This window comes from Rhinopithecus roxellana, chromosome 3 (genome assembly GCF_007565055.1).
Source record: "Rhinopithecus roxellana isolate Shanxi Qingling chromosome 3, ASM756505v1, whole genome shotgun sequence".
Taxonomy (NCBI): Eukaryota; Metazoa; Chordata; class Mammalia; order Primates; family Cercopithecidae; genus Rhinopithecus; species Rhinopithecus roxellana.
This window is the reverse complement of record NC_044551.1, coordinates 101,117,759-101,133,858: the sequence shown is the minus strand read 5'-3', so window position 1 is coordinate 101,133,858 and position 16,100 is coordinate 101,117,759. Positions and strand designations below refer to the sequence as shown.

The following is a 16,100-nucleotide window of genomic DNA, read 5'->3' as shown; positions in this document are numbered from 1 at the left end:
GCGTCTTCAGAGATAAGGATGTTCCTTTCCTCCAGGCGTAGGAGGCAGCCTCTCACATGTGGGTTTTATGTTCTGCTTCAGGGGAAGGTCAAAAAATCCTTTCTAGGTTTTTTAACCTTCCTTCCTTCAGGAAGGAAGGGTGGGAGAAGGTAAGATAGGCCTTCCCGCTTCTGCCATCTTCTCACATTCCTTCAGGTTAAAATACTTAGTATGCAAGATGCCATATTTTGGGAGAGTGGTTTCTGAACCCCATCAAAGTTATTTTCATTGCAGGAAAAAAAAAAAAAAACTGCTTCAATGGGAAACTATGCTTCATCTGGTACAGTACAACCTTCCTGTTATCTGATTCTAGCCTTTCATTGTCTTTGAGTTATTTTACAACTCTGTATCTTGTAGGTAACTGATAGACATGCACATTCTGCCCTGTCTAATATAGGTTCAATTGACTTCCCTCCCCTACCCCTGGAAAAACTGGTTTTATTCAATTTACATGCTAATTTCAATATTCCTGATCTTTAAATATGTCTCTTCACATTCTCTGAAACCAGTTATAATATCTTCTGCATTCCGTCTTTGATTAATGGCTAGAATCAAATCTTTAACGTGTTCATTTTTATATCTGTATGAGGGTAGTGATTTCACCCTTCTTTTGAAAATTATCTTGTAGTGTCATTCTCCCTAGCCTTTATTCATCATTATTTTCCTAACTCTGATAGTTCTTTTTATTTTTAGAGAGGGTGATTATGGTTCTTGAGTTCAGCATTTGATGAGCATAAATATTTTTACAGGCATGATGGGCCACAACATTTAGAATTGGGATGTCCCAGAAAATCTGCACAACAATATTTCTCATGAAACTATAGAGATGGAAAAGGTCTTAAGTTCATCTCGTCTCCTTCATTCCAGGAACAAGACTAATAAAAATCCAGAGAAATGGAGAATTTTTTCAAGATTGCAGAGATTTTGAGTAGTAACAGAATTGTGTATGAACCTGTTGGGGCTCAGAACATGATACTCCAAAGTATGGTGCTTTGGCATGCTGACTACTTTGAACTAAAGGAGATGGAAAGGCCTCAGAAGCAAGGTCTCTCTGAGCTTCTCCTGCTCCCCTGGGAGTCCCTCACTTCTTTTTAGTGAGCGATAGAAACCAGAATTCTTCTCCCACAAAGCAAGCCATAAAACTTAGAATGGTCACTCTCTCTCTTCTCCCTTGAAGACTGCCATTCCATAAGGGTCCTGTCCCATACCTGGGAGGAAGAAATGTTACACAGAGAGGCCAAAAAGAATCTAAACAGACAGGCCTTGCTGGGCTCCTACCATTCCCAGTCTATTATCATTAGATCATACTCTTTGGCACAATCACATTTCCATATGCCTGTCCAGTCTTCATTAATCTCTTTCGTTATAGGAGTGCCTCTTACAATGGACGAGGAAAGTTATTATACCTTTTCTCCTTTGCAAACCCAAGTCTGGCTAATTCCGGATTCCAGGGTCTTTTTAACTGCAGTAAACTCTTTCTAAAGTGGGGCTAATAATATGAACCTGAAAATTAATGTAACAGTTAAATGACGTTTGAATCTGAAGAACCTAACTCCACGCCTTACTCATGGCAGAGGCCTCTGGTGTTCTCTCTCAATGAATACAATGAAATGAGAAACCAAATGGCACCATTTCTGTGTCTGCTTGGTCAGCCAGTCTCATTAACTCATAGGCACACTTCACATCTCATTGACGTTTCCCAGAATGATTAGGCACATAATAAATGCTCGATAAAATTTTGTTGAATAGAATTGATTTGAGCAGAATGAGCAGTTATGTGAAGGAACCACAGCTGATTTTAAACAAAGACTCTTTCAACTCTAGAGCTTGAAGGGAGAGCATGTTCTCATTGTGAATTGTACCCTAATCCTTACATCAACCATAAATTCTAAAAATAATCAAACTAGATTTTTTAGTGAATGATTTATCATCTAGAGTAATTGTGTTTTCTTTTAAATTTAAATGTAAGTTTTTTCTTTTTTTGGAGACAGGGTCCTGCTCTGTCTTCCAGGCTGGAGTTCAGTGGTACAAGCATAATTCATTGTGGCCTGCAACTCCTGGGCTCAAGCAATCCTCCTGCCTCAGCCTCCCAAGTAGCTAGGACTACACCACCTCACCTGGCTAATTTTTATATTTTTTTGTAGAGAAGGAGTCTTGCTTTGTTGCTCATGCTGGTCTTGAACTCTTGGTTTCAAGTGATCTTCCCACCTGGGGCTCCCAGTGTGTGGGGATTTCAGGCTTGAGCCATCACCCACCCAGCTGCAATTGTTGTAACCAGATATCCCGACCTACTTTCTGCTGAAAATCACCCTACATTCCTCTTTACATAGAAATATTATCACAAATCCCTTTGAATGAGCGACTGCCTATTTTAGGAAATCAGTGACTGTACTTATATTGGTTACGGCTTCCTTCCTCAGCAAATATTCCCAGGTCGATCTTCAGTTCAGGCAGATGACGCTGGGCAGTATTCGCAAAGGCACTCTATAGTATAGATGCCTGAGAGCTCTTCAGGCTGTGTGCTAACAATATTTTGATATACTCTGTTTTTCTCCCCCCTAGCTGTTTCCTTTACTGCCTGAGCTGTTTGGTCATGTCTGAACTGCTGCTGATGAAGCCTTTTCTGGCAGGTTGCCCGGGGAGCAGCTCTCCTGTAGATTCCGCCTCTCTCCAGGAGTTGCCTGCCTTCAGTATAATGGGCAACATTGAAAGCAGCAAGGCGTTCGGTCGACAAGGTCAGAGTGCCTTTCATTCCTGCAATAATCAACCAGTGTAGCTCTTCCTCAGACCTGGGGAGAGAGAAGATAGAGGTCAAAAGAGCAATTACATTTCACATTGACTCCAGAAAAGGCTTGGATCACAAGACTGAAAAGAAAAACGGATTCTAGCTTCATTCTTATCCATTCCTTTTCTGGTCATTTTTGTTATTAACACTGCCCTGAAACTATAACAAGTTTTAGCTTGATGACGTGAAAAACGCATTTTCTGCCTGCAGATGAGATCTTTCTTCTTAGACATTTAGCACTGTCAGCATATTGCAAAAGAATGCAAATGAGCTGCAGGATCTATAACCAGAGACAGTAAGCAAAGGCCATTAATTATGTTTTTAAAAAATGTTAACCCTAGCAGACTGTATAACAAGCAATTGTGCTAATTTCAATCTGTAATCAGTCCCTACATTAGCATAACTTTATTTATTTAGCATTAAGGCAACAATTTAGAGAATATAATTTAGTTGGAAATGTCAGTAATTTTGCAGTGGCAGATTGTTGTTACAAAGCTACCTCTATTTGACCTTACAGCTGCCAGGACTAATTACTTTAATTGCATTAATTGCACTGACCATTCTGGTGTTTAATGTAGTTGCTGTTCCTCTTTAACCATTGAGCAGATCAGCCTGGCTGAATTCTTAGTAAAATGGGCCAATGCTCCTTTCTAAATCTTGCTCCTTTCTAAATCTCCTTTGATTCTTTTCTGCATTTTGAGAGCCCAGATAATTCACAGATTACCAGTGTTCTCACTGAGATCATGAATTCTGAGGAGAGCTCTTGAAGGAAATAAAAATCTGTACTATATTACTGTATTTACTAATGGATTCTTATTGCTCACTGCTGACTCGATTAAAGTACAATTAGTTCACTAATGACAAAGAAACGTGTAAGAAATGTTTGTGGCAGTTTTGACAGTAGATTAAAACTCCTTGATTTCACATTTTGGAATGAATTCCTATGAATAAGTCTGTATTCTTATTTCTGCCTTATCGACTGAACCTATAGCTTTCCCTAGGATTGGATTCAACGCAAATTGAAATACACAGCAATGTCCTAATTTAAGATCTATGGCCTTGGGAATCTATAAAATAGATACTTCCTCCTGACAAGGAATGTTTCACAGGACATTTAATAAATACTTTACTACCAGTGATACATCTATTAGTCAAAATGAAGAGCACTTGAAATACCCCCCCCCCCTTTTTTTTTGAGACGGAGTTTTGTTCTTGTTGCCCAGGCTGGAGTGCAATGGCACGATCTTGGCTTACCACAACCTCCGCCTCCCGGGTTCGAGCGATTCTCCTGCCTCAGCCTCTCAAGTAGCTGAGATTACAGGCATGCGCCACCATGTCCGGCTAAATTTGTATTTTTAGTAGAGACGGGGTTTCTCCATGTTGATTAGGCTGGTCTCAAACTCCCGACCTCAGGTGATCCGCCTGCCTCGGTCTTCCAAAGTGCTAAGATTAACGGCATGAACCACCGCGCCCATCCTGAAATATGCATTTCTCATCCTCAGTAGGCTGAGGTAGGAGGATTACTTGAGTTCAGGAGGTCCAAGTTACAGTGAGCTATGATCATGCACTCAAAACTGGGCAACAGAGCGAGACCCTGTCACTATACACACACACACACACACACACACACACACACACACATATACACACATATGTACGTATATACTCCGAAAGTCAGAAAAACTAGACTCAGCCAGTTCCTCTGTCTACTGAAAGCAGGCAGCAGCTCCTCCTTGCTTCTTTCAGATGATCCTCTAATCTCTGGTTAAACATTTTAACTTTTTTATTTTTTATTTTATTTTATTTTATTATTATAATTTTTTTTGAGAAAGCCAGCTGACTTTTTATTGCTTTGGGGGCGCGGCCTCAGGAGCTCTTGGTGGGGCGGATCCGCTTCCTCTTCACCATTACAGGCTTCTGGCTGTGCAGGACGCTGGCCCCGGGGATGGCAGCCATGCGCAGGTCAGGGCATACTTGTTCTTGAGTATCATGTGTCCGATGCTGCTGAGCGTGGCGCGAGCATTCTTGTTGATGATAGCCGCACATAGGAGGTGGCAGGCTTCCGCTGGCTGGATCTCCGCTTCATGACCAGTACCACACCTCTGCAGTCGGCTGCCGGCTCCACGCCCACAGTCTTGCAGTGAATCAGCCCGTGGTGGCGGAAGGAGTTGCAGGCCTTCAGGTTATTGGGCCCTGTCCTGCAGGTCTACTTACTCCTCTTGAGCAGGAAACTGGAGCAGTTCCGCACGACCATCCATTGCAGCTGCGCAGACATGGCGGCGGCTCCTCTCGCAGCGGCCTCGGGGGCTATTTAAAAGGTAACCCGGATTACTTTGTTCAACGATTTGAATTGCGAAATATTCTTTAATATAGCAATATATACCTATCTGTTTTATTATAACTATTATTCATTGGATAATAATATTAATGATAACCAACATGCATTGAGTGACTGCTATGTTCCAGGCACTGTTTTAGGCAGGTGATGCGTATTAATTCATTTCATCCTCCCAACAATTCTATGCAATTATTATTATTAATGTTATTATACAGAAAAGGTAATGTAATTCATAGTAGGGCCGGAATTTTAACCCTCATATTTGGGTCTAGAGCTTCTGAGCTTGACCTTGACGCTAGATTGCCTCAGAATTGGATGACATTCTTCCTCTAAGGCTACATGGAATTGATAACCAGATTTCCGGCTGTGTCAGTTAACTCCTAGCTAGCCATCTTTGATTCCTCATCTGGCAGAGTTCAGTTTGGCAACATTTTTCTTTAAAGTGAGGCACCCTGGTCTGAATACAGTTTTCACACTCCAAACATGTGGAGTATTTCTTCAGGCTAAGCTCTACTGGTCTGGAAGTTCTCCGCCCATATGTCACTTCCTTCTCATGACCACCACCCCAGTCGGCCTTAGGAAGCCTCAGCATGGGCTCTGGTGGTACCACAAGGCTTTCTTTACTGGCATTAACACCCTGAAATTAAAGAATTAATCCAGATTCCCTGCCTTTCACAGGGAGAGGAGGGGTGGCTCTGTCCACAGTTTTCAACAGTTTCACTGTTAACTAATCAATCCCACACAAAACAAAACAAAACAAATCCACGAAACTCTTGATTCCTTCAGATTTCAACTCTATATTCAGATTACATGGTATCCCCAGAATGAGGAGGCAAATGAATGGCTCTATATGTGTGTGTTTTTTTGTTTTGTTTTGTTTTTAATTCCTCTCTGGATCCTCATCAGGTGTGGAGCGCTCATTGGAGACTTTCTGACAGGTAGTAAACCCTTCAGACATAGTGTTTATCCTTTCCTCTAAGGCCCCTTTATAGCCAGCTATTTCCCTGGAAATAACCTGTGACTGATGAACCGGGATTCTCACTATGTCTCCAACACAGCCCCACTTTCTGTCTCCATGAATAGACTCATGTGGTTGCTCTCCCCTTCCCCATCCTGTTTGCTTTCTGCTTCCACAAAAGATGTGTGGAATCCTTTCCTTCTGTAAGTTCACCTTAAGCAGCACATCCAGCGCTTTTCTAGAGGCTTTGCAGTGGGTTATTCTGTCATTTCCACCCTCTCAGCCCCTCTCCCCTGTGCCTGCTTTGCTCTGTTCCTCTGGACTGCCTCATTGTGTCCTTATCTCCTCTTGTATGGGCCATCACAGTAGTAGCCCGGCTTCTGGCTTCCAGTTTTCTTCATACTGCTGACACTGGCCTATGGAAAATCACCCCGGGCTCCCTGCCTGATAGAGAACACTTTTTGTCTGCAGTTGTCAGCCACATCTGCATTTTCAGTCTGAAGGTCATTCTTCTAGTGGAAAAGACACAAGCAAAATGGAGTTAAGTCATTCTATTTTCTCTTTGTCTCATTGCCATTACATCATGATCTCTTAGAAATGTGGCTAACAGTTCCTTGTTCTTACTCTGTACACGTTAGTAAAAGTCATTTTTAACCTTTTATTCAGCAAAACTGTGCTTATTTTTCACTTTATTCTATATGACACCATTCTTTTAGGTTTGTGCTATTGAATTGCTTTTGTTCTTGGCTACAAGTTCTTTGATCATTCAGACATGCCTTTTAATATCTGAGCTCCAAGGGGAGTTCCCAAGGAACCATATTGATTTCTTTAGTTTTTCTTCCATATCTGGCTAATTTTTATTATATAGTTAGAATTTAATTTTCTAGTCCTTCTGGACCTATTTATACTCTTCTAGAAAACCCTCTGGCCCTGGGACCAAACATATATTTTCTTTGAACTTTTTGAAATGTGCTTTTCCATAGTCTAGGATGCATGTCAGATACTGCTGAGCCTATCTTTTGCTCAGATGGATTTTAAGGCGATCTCACTTTCTTCAAGGTTCTCAATACTTCTTTGTTCTAAACCTGTTCTTTCTTGAAGATTGGACTCAAGTTCAGAGTGTCCTGCAAAGTCCAAGTTGACAGACTACGTCTTTTTATTTGCTCCAACTTCTGTTCCTGGAGGTGAGACAGGCCCCAAATCCTACACTGCTTAGTGATGATAGGTGGCCATACTAAGCTTTGGCTCCTGTGCACAGGCACTAGCAAAGAACATCAGAGGAGCAAGGATGACAGCTACAGGGGAGGTACCCAGCCTCTTTACACTGGAGTGAAGGGCACCAGGTCAATGTGTTATCCGACATAACTGGATGTGGTCTCCTTTGCCCAGAGGTGTTCCTTTGACGGTGTAGAGAAGGAGATGGCAAAGCAGAGGAGGCAAGGGGACCAACATGGGAGGAAGAGAAAGCAATGAGGGGTGGGGTGGGGAGGTGGGGGACTAGCATCTACTGAGACTGTATTTTGTGTCAGGCACTGTGCTAGGCATTTACACACATCTATCACTTATTTCTCCTAATACTACTGTAACACATAGGGAAACCGAGCATGATGTAAGTTGACTTCTGACAGTCACAGAGCTAAGGAATGTGAAAACCAGGAATTAAACCTATATTTGAAAATGACGGGATAACAACAGTAACACAATGCCGTTAAAACAAAACCAGAAACATACAGTTCATTGCAATACAGGTATCTCAAGTCACATGCATCACAAAAGTAATGACCTTATAAAAAGATACACGTATACATCAAAGCCTTACGACAAACTTCAAGAGAATAGCTATTTTACTGTGTATTATTAATAATTTTGATGTATATTACTAGAATTTTGTTGTATCTACCTTGTTGAAAATTTTATCCTTTATTTGAGTATTTTTTGCTGGGCAGAGTTTTTTGTTTGTTTATTTTTAGTTTTAAATCCTATTGATGATACTTCTTAGCCAAATGGGAAGAAAAATAAATAACACCATAGGGATAGTTACATACTTTGTGACCTATAAAGGAAGTAGTCTTATTGGTACATTACTGTCAGCTAAACATATAAATGTTCTTTGAAAAGTCTGCTTCTCAATGTTAATGGAGGTATTGATTTTACCTCTGTCTTTTTTTGATAATGCCTATTTACTGTGCTACCTCCTCATCTCCATTCTGAGCTCTGCTCTCTCAAGTGTTAGTGTCAGAGGCAAGTGCCAAAACCCAGGTGACTAAGTGGGTGTCAAGCCAGTTGCAGAAACAGAGGGAAGACTTAACTAATGGCACAGGTCTTCTAAGTCAATGGACCCTGTCTCTCCTAATTTCATTATCAATTCACCACAGGAACCTGACAGAGTCCATGTGCTAAGTCAAATTCAAAAGCTCAAAAATGAAAAGGGAAAAAAAATCCATTTTCAGAGTCAGGTAAAAACATCATAATTCAGAGAAAATCTTTAGTATTGATTTATAGCCGCAGACTCCTGTCCAAAGGTTTCCTCTTTAAATTAAGAATACTAATGATTTCTCATGCTGAAATTAATAATCCCAAAGCTGCACATATTCAGAAAAGATACTAATTGTTGTACTTCAACCAGGAAGTGCCAGTGAGCAGATGCCTAACCTGTTTCCTTCAGTGGCCGATGATGTGCTGTGGTGTTCCTGAGAATCATATGCTTCCCTGGGTGGCATTATTGTGTTTGCCAAGAGGTCATCAATTTGAGATGGAATATCTTGTTTGTTGAGGCTTCTATAACCTACGATCCAATGGCTCTCTGATAAACAGATTTGTTTGAGACAAAAGTTCTTGCCTGAGTCATTTGGAGACTGAATTGTGCTTGTGAAGAAGGTGATGCAGACCCCACATGAAGACAAGCCAGGGCAGGCTGGGGCCAGAGCAAGGCACTGATCAGTTCTAGAGGAAACCAGAGCTTTCTAGATAGCCACAAATAATTGGAACCAGGAGAGAGGAAATAGCTATTTGTGGGGAATAGGAAATTGATATTGAGAGGAAATTGATATAGAAAGATACACAGATATAGTCATTTTGCTACTATTTTCATTTATTCTGTGCCATTGTATGTATTTTTGTAAGCCACATGAAAATATTTTTAAAATTGTTTAAGAGTATGAAGGAATAGGTAAAATCTCTTTAAAATATTTGATTTTTTTTTTTTTTTTTTTGAGACAGAGTCTCACTCTGTTGCCTAGGCTGGAGTACAGTGGCGTGATCTTGGCTCACTGCAACCTTTGCCTCCTATGTCCAAGCTATTTTCCTGCCTCAGCCTCCCAAGTAACTGGGATTGTAGGTGTGTGCCACCATGCCCAGCTAATTTTTTGTATTTTTAGTAGAGACGGGATTTCACCATGTCGGCCAGGCTGCTCTCGAACTCCTGACCTCAAGTGATCCACTTGCCTCGGCCCCCCAAAGTGCCAGAATTACAGATATGAGCTATTACACTCAGCCTGTTTTAAGTTATTTTACTGGCAAATACTATCATTAGAAATTAGGCCAGGTGCAGTAGCTCACAACTGTAATCCTAACAGTTTGGGAGGCTGAAGTGGTAGGATTACTTAAGACCAGGAGTTTGAGATGGGCCTGAGCCACGCAAGGAGACTCCACGTCTACAAAAAATAAAAAAAAAACAATTAGCCGTATGTGGTGGCACATGCCTGTAGTCCTAGCTACTCGTGAGGCTGAGGCAGGAGGATCTTGTGAGCCCAAGAGGTCAAGGCTGCAGTGAGCTACGATCGTGCCACTGCACTCCAGTGCACTGAGTGACACAGTGAGACCCTGTCTCAAAACATAAAAATAAAAAGATAAAATAACTTTGTTAGAAATAAGTAGCTCTGTTAGAAGAAAAAAGTATTTAGAAACCTTTCCAGAGTTCCCGTACAGAAAAAAAGATAAAGAGGTACCTGTATTACTAGTTAGTTACCCATCTGTTTTTAGAAAGCTTTTTGTATCAAAATATTGGAGTCTTTTGCAACAGCCTCAGAATATGTTTTTTGGGGTAAGCCTACCATTTTGATTGGTGCACATATTAAAGAAATTTAAATTTAAAATGTATGCTCGAAGATCCTTCTGTTCGTCTACGTATTATGGGACTTTACTGTTTGTATTGTAATTAGTCATTCATATGCTCTCTTCCCCACCAGACTGAGTTCCTAGCGGGATCACAAAGTCTAACCCCTGTAAGAGTCCCTAGAACAGAAAAAGTACACAGTGGACACTGTCTGGGGATTAAGTTACACAATGTAACTATTTTGCAGAATAGTTACAAGGATTAAATGAGATGACATAAAATCCAACATGTATCTATAATAAATCACAATAGGAATTCAACTGTTAGTTCTCTCCCCTTCTTCTAACTAAGGAAAAGATATTTTTCAATTTTCAAAGCAGTGTAGAACATTAAATATCAAGTTTCACCTAAAAATATATATATTCTGTAGAACTTGGTTTGGTTTTAAGAATAATCACATTTGAGGCCAGGCATGGTGGCTCATGCCTATAATCCTAGCACTTTAGGAGGCCGAGGTGGATCACTGCAGGCCAGGAATTTGAGACTAGCCTGGTTGACATTGTGAAACCCCGTCTCTACAAAAAATACAAAATTTAGCCTGGTGTAGTGGTGCGCACCTGTAATCCCAGCTTCTCGGGAGGCTGAGACAGGAGAATCACTTGAACCTGGGAGGCCAGATTGCAGTGAGTTGAGATTGCACCACTGTACTCCAGCCTGAGTGAAGAGTGACACTCCATCTAAAAAAAATTATATTTGATATATTTGGAAATTTAAAGCCGAGGGAGATGGATGGGAATAGAAAAAAAACCTGGAAAACAGATAATTTGGCTTACTTCTTATCAATGCTTTGTGGGGAAGCAGCCTTAGGAAAAGGTTGGCCTTCCTTCTTCTAGACTGTTTTGTTGCTGCCTGGAACTAATCTGGATCTTTTGGTCCATCTTGGATGTACCTCCAGGCCACAGGCCCAAACTAAGGGTGAGCTACTTTAAAGGAGCAATGGGAGATTTGGTGCCAATGGCTCAGATCAGTGTTTCCTCAGACTAAGTCACTTATACTGCATGAATTCCAGGGATGAGACAACCTCTGAGCTCTTCCTCTGGAGAGTTACCTAGCATTTCCATCCTGCACACAGATAAGCTTTGCCTCTAAAGTCAGGACTGCTGAGGAACATCTGTTTCTCCAGGTGTTATAAGGATAGGAAGCCCCTATAGAAGAAAATTAGCCATATATGGCTATATGCAATGTTGATATACAGAAGGAAGGAGTGGCAATTTGTACCTAAAATGTTTGTAGTTAGTTAAGGGCAAGCTATGGCTTTGGGCTCATAGGAAGAACAATACCCTAGATATGGTAGACATAGAGATTTGTCAGACAATTTATATGCAGGTTTAAAAATATCCTATGTGAAATACAATTATAAATGGGAGTAACTGCTATGCCACAAGTGATCTGGTGTACTCTTGTGAAAATGACCATTAGGCTACACTGAATTTTCTTTGTAGTTGATTTCCATCAGACCATAACTAGCTACAAAAGTGTGACCAAAGGATGTTTCTTTCTGAAAACAATGTCTACTGTTTTAATGTTTTTCAAACACATCTTTCTCCATCAAACTTCTAATCTCTTTAAATTGCTAGTGAAAGGGGTTTTAAAACATCTAGTTAGTGATTCCTGCTTCTTAGAGCTGTAATTCAAAGAGGGGCAGTGTCTCTGATCACTTGGAAGAGACTTGAAGAAGTACCTCTACAAAGACGTCTTACAGTAAACAGTGCAATCTTACTTTGGTCTCTGTCTGTCATTTGAGGCATATGTGTCGGAGGACTGATGGCAAACAGCATGGAGCTGTTTTCAGTTACAAATTATTTCATCATTTCTTCTTTTGAGGGGAAGCCAAACAAGGTTCTCCGGAGTTTTCTTTGTCAACAAAATGATCTGGTCATCTATGTTATTTCATTTCAAAAACTGGGACATATTCCAGACTCTGTGGTCTGTCCAGAAATCCCAAAAAATGAGTCCAAGATTCTGAGTTAGGTGTTAGCACTGATCAATTTGTTGGCCTCAAGGTTTTCATTAAAAAGGCAGTATGGGTTGGGTGCAGTGGCTCACACCTGTAATCCCAGCACTCTGGGAGGCTGAGGTGGGAGGATCGCCTGAGACCATGAGTTTGAGACCAGTGTGGACAACGCAGTAAGATGCCCCCACCCCAGATCTCTATGAAAAAAAAAAAAAAAGTCATTATGTTTAAGTATCACTCTGACAACCAACTTTAAACACTTTTTGCTCTAGAGTATTCAACCTAAAGGTTCATATTTGATCATATAGATTGATAGTTCTCGTTGTCTGCACTTCAGAAACACTGAGGACCTTAATAAAGAAAAGAAAAAGGAAGGGAAGAGAATAATATAGATACATAATGAAAAAAATTGAATCCACACAGAAGAGTATACAGTGAATTAATGCTCTCTCCAATCCAAGCTTCAGTTTTCCAGTCTCTAACTCTCTTTCAACTGGGATTAAAAAACATACAGATGCCTAGACCTCACCTCATTCCCACTGGGTCACTATCCTCTGGCGTGGGTACTTCTAGTAAGTTCCCTGGGTGATCCTATTGCCCAATCAGGTTAAGAACCACTGACTTCGATGGTGTGGCAGAATTCCTGGACCTCTCATGCTGGTGCTTGGGTCTGGGAACTCACTGAGTATCAGACTTTAGAATTGGAGAACCCTTATTATATGTACTTGTTAGGGTGAAAAGGTTTTGTGTTACTTGCTTAAGAGGCAGTTTGATATAGTTAAGACAAAACAACACTACAGCAAAACAAACTTATGACATGGAATGTAGGAAAAATCGCTAGATCTGACTTTACCAATACTTCATTGTGTGACATTGCCATCACATTGGAAAACTTAGGAGGCTGAACTAAATGAAAGTATAATGTTTACCTTGCTAATATTCTGTAGTGTAAAAGGTAGATGACCTACCCTGGATCGATCTATACTTTTTTCCTAACACTATCTGGTTTTGTTCGGGTACCTAAGCCCTCTGACATAGTCCAAATACTTCAAGGGAAGCTGACTCCCACATGGGCTATCAGTGAGGCTAATTGATTGAGGAATAAGTCCTTTTCTCTTTAGGCATGGGTATGTGATCCAGTTCCAGAAAATATAAGATGCCGACAGATTTGTGGGAAGTTTCTGAAACTATGAGGATCTAGTTCCTCCCTCCCACCAAATGTGAGCAAGAAAGCACCAGAGCTCTGACTGGTACTGTGGCCATTCTGTGATTAACATGGAATGGACTTTAGTGCTGGGCTTTCATTCTGAAGGCAGAGTGGAAAGACTAATAGAACCCAGACCCAGGTCGATGTATTGAACCATGGCATCTAACAATGCTGAAGCCCTCACTATATCTGGACTTTCTGGTAGATGAGCCAATAAATCTATTGCTTAAACATTTCTGAGCTTAGTTTTCTGTTACTTGAAGCTGAAATCCACCTTAGTAATCTATCTTCTTTAAGTCTAAATCCCTCACTCAAGGTCTTAATTCATTCCCTGCTTTCAGGTATCTTTCATTAGCTTCTTGGCAATTTATCTTTTTTTAAATTTATTATTATTATTATTATTTTCAGTTTTATGACCTCCACTCACCCTGATAACTTAGTAACTACTAATTTGCCATTTTTATCATGTCTTCTCTGTCTACTCTTGGCCCATTACAAATTAGCATTTAGAAGCATTGAAGTTTATGTGTATGTGTATATATACAGCTCTTGTTCACAGTAAGGGGATACTTTGCTAGTGACAAGTGGAGAGGAAGCTAATGCACAGTCACCTGTTTTAGAAATCTAGGGATGTCTGTAAAAGAAATTTCCAATGTCCCCTTTCTAGCTTTAATTAAGTAAAGGACCATTTGAATCTTGATGCTAAAGGGTCAAGAAATAGATTATTTCATATGAAATGTAAAAATTCTTTCTTCTTACCTTGGGGAACTGATTTTATAGAAATTCAGGGGAAGGAAGGGAGGGAGGGGAAAATTCATTTTTTCCTAGTTTTACATCTTAGGGCGTTTTCATATATAACTTCAGTTAAGTCTTACAACAAGTCTGCAAGGTAAGTAACTTTTATCTCCACTTTACGTTTGGGGGCAACTGAAGCTTAAATAAATAATGTTCTCAAGGCCACTCAAATATGTGTCACAGCCAGATTTACACCAAGGACTGTAAGACTCCAGAGTCATATATTCTCTACAACTTAAACCTCATCAGCTCTTTGCCTAAATCCCTGGCGAGTTTTTCTGACTTTTGCAGTCTTCTCCAGTGGTCTCTTTGTTGAGCAAGTGGTCAGTGTCACGGGGACGGCCTTCTAGCTTTGGGCTGCTTGTGGCTTCCATTCCTGGGTAGTTCTGCCCTTCTCCTCAGGCCCTCGGAAGCCAGTGATATCGCCCGGCTGCTTCTCTCCCAGGCAACTCTGGTAAATACAAGGTCACTGAATAAGTGGCTGGTTCCCATCAAATATTTCCCTGACTTGATTTCCCTACCATAGTTTGGTGTTCTTGTGGTCACCACATATGAAATTATAGCCCTGGTTATAGCCACCAACCTGGTCTTACGGATCATTGCAATTGATTGAATTGTTCACAAGTACCCACTACCTGTTTTTATGCTGCATATTTTCTCTGTTTTCTCTTAAGTAATATGTCTCAGCTCTTAGTGAAACCTGCCACAGTGCCCAGGAACACACATTTATAGTACTCCCTGACATGTCAAGCTTAAAGTATGATGAATCACCCTGAGCAGGCTGGCGTGGCTCTCTTTTTAGAATTATTCCCAACCATGACATCAGAACACTATAATAATATGGAAAGAAAGTGGATGGGAAGAAACATTGACAAAAAGGAAAGAAAGAAGGGAGGGAGGGAGGGAAACAGATCTGAAATGGTTGAACCCGTAGAACTGCTGATAGGATTTTTACCAATTCTATTTACATAGACATTGTTTTGGCTTAGCGATGTCAACATCAGTACTTCTGAAAATTATATTTAGAGGGTAACAGTGTAACGAAATCTAGACATCAACTCAAAGATACAAGCAGAATTTTCTTTTGGAGTTGCCAGGGGCCATCTGGCCATTCTTAGAGAAAAAAACGATGTCCTGATTTTCTTGTTTCTCTTCCACTACTTTACCACTCCCAGTAGTTTGAGGGACAAGGGGAAGGAAGAGCACAGATCTCCACATTTCTTGAGTGATTCTTATATGCTAGGAATGTTCATGTCTGTGAAGTCATTTGATCATCACAAAAACTGTTCAGTGAAGGTAGGTGAAAATTATTGTCCCTGTTTTTTATCCTTAAGATAGGGGAGGCACATAGAAATTGAGTAATGTTCCCTGCTATTGCTAGTGAGTGACTAAGTGGAGACTTGGACCTCCTCTTGTACCAGCCCCTTTGATACGGTTTGACTGTGTCCCCACCCAAATCTCATCTTGACTGTAGCTCCCATAATCCCCACGTATTGTGGGAGGGAGCAGGTGGGAGGTGATTGAATCATGGGGGCGGGTCTTTCCTATGCTGTTCTCATGATAGTGAATAAGTCTCATGAGATCGGATGGTTTTATAAAGGGGACTTCCCCTGCACAGGCTCTTTTGCCTGTCGCCATGTATGACATACCTTTGCCCCTCCTTCGCCTTCTGCCATGATTGTGAGGCCTCCTCAGCCATGTGAAACTGTGAATTAATTAAATCTCTTTCTCTTTATAAATTACCCAGTCTCAGGTATGTCTTTATTAGCAGCATGAGAACAGACTAACACACCCTTCACGCGCATTGTCTCATTTAATTTACACAACACTTTCATGAGGTAGGTAAAATTCTCTTATAGTTCTCGAGGCCAGAAGTCTAAAATCAAGGTGTCAGCAGGGCCATGCGCCGT

The 16,100-nt window shown here is 40.8% G+C and overlaps 1 pseudogene; it reads right to left on the bottom strand.

Moving 5' to 3' along the window:
- Positions 1 to 4,690: 4,690 nt before the first annotated feature.
- LOC104668295 lies at positions 4,691 to 5,099 on the bottom strand (annotated as a pseudogene).
- Positions 5,100 to 16,100: the final 11,001 nt, after the last annotated feature.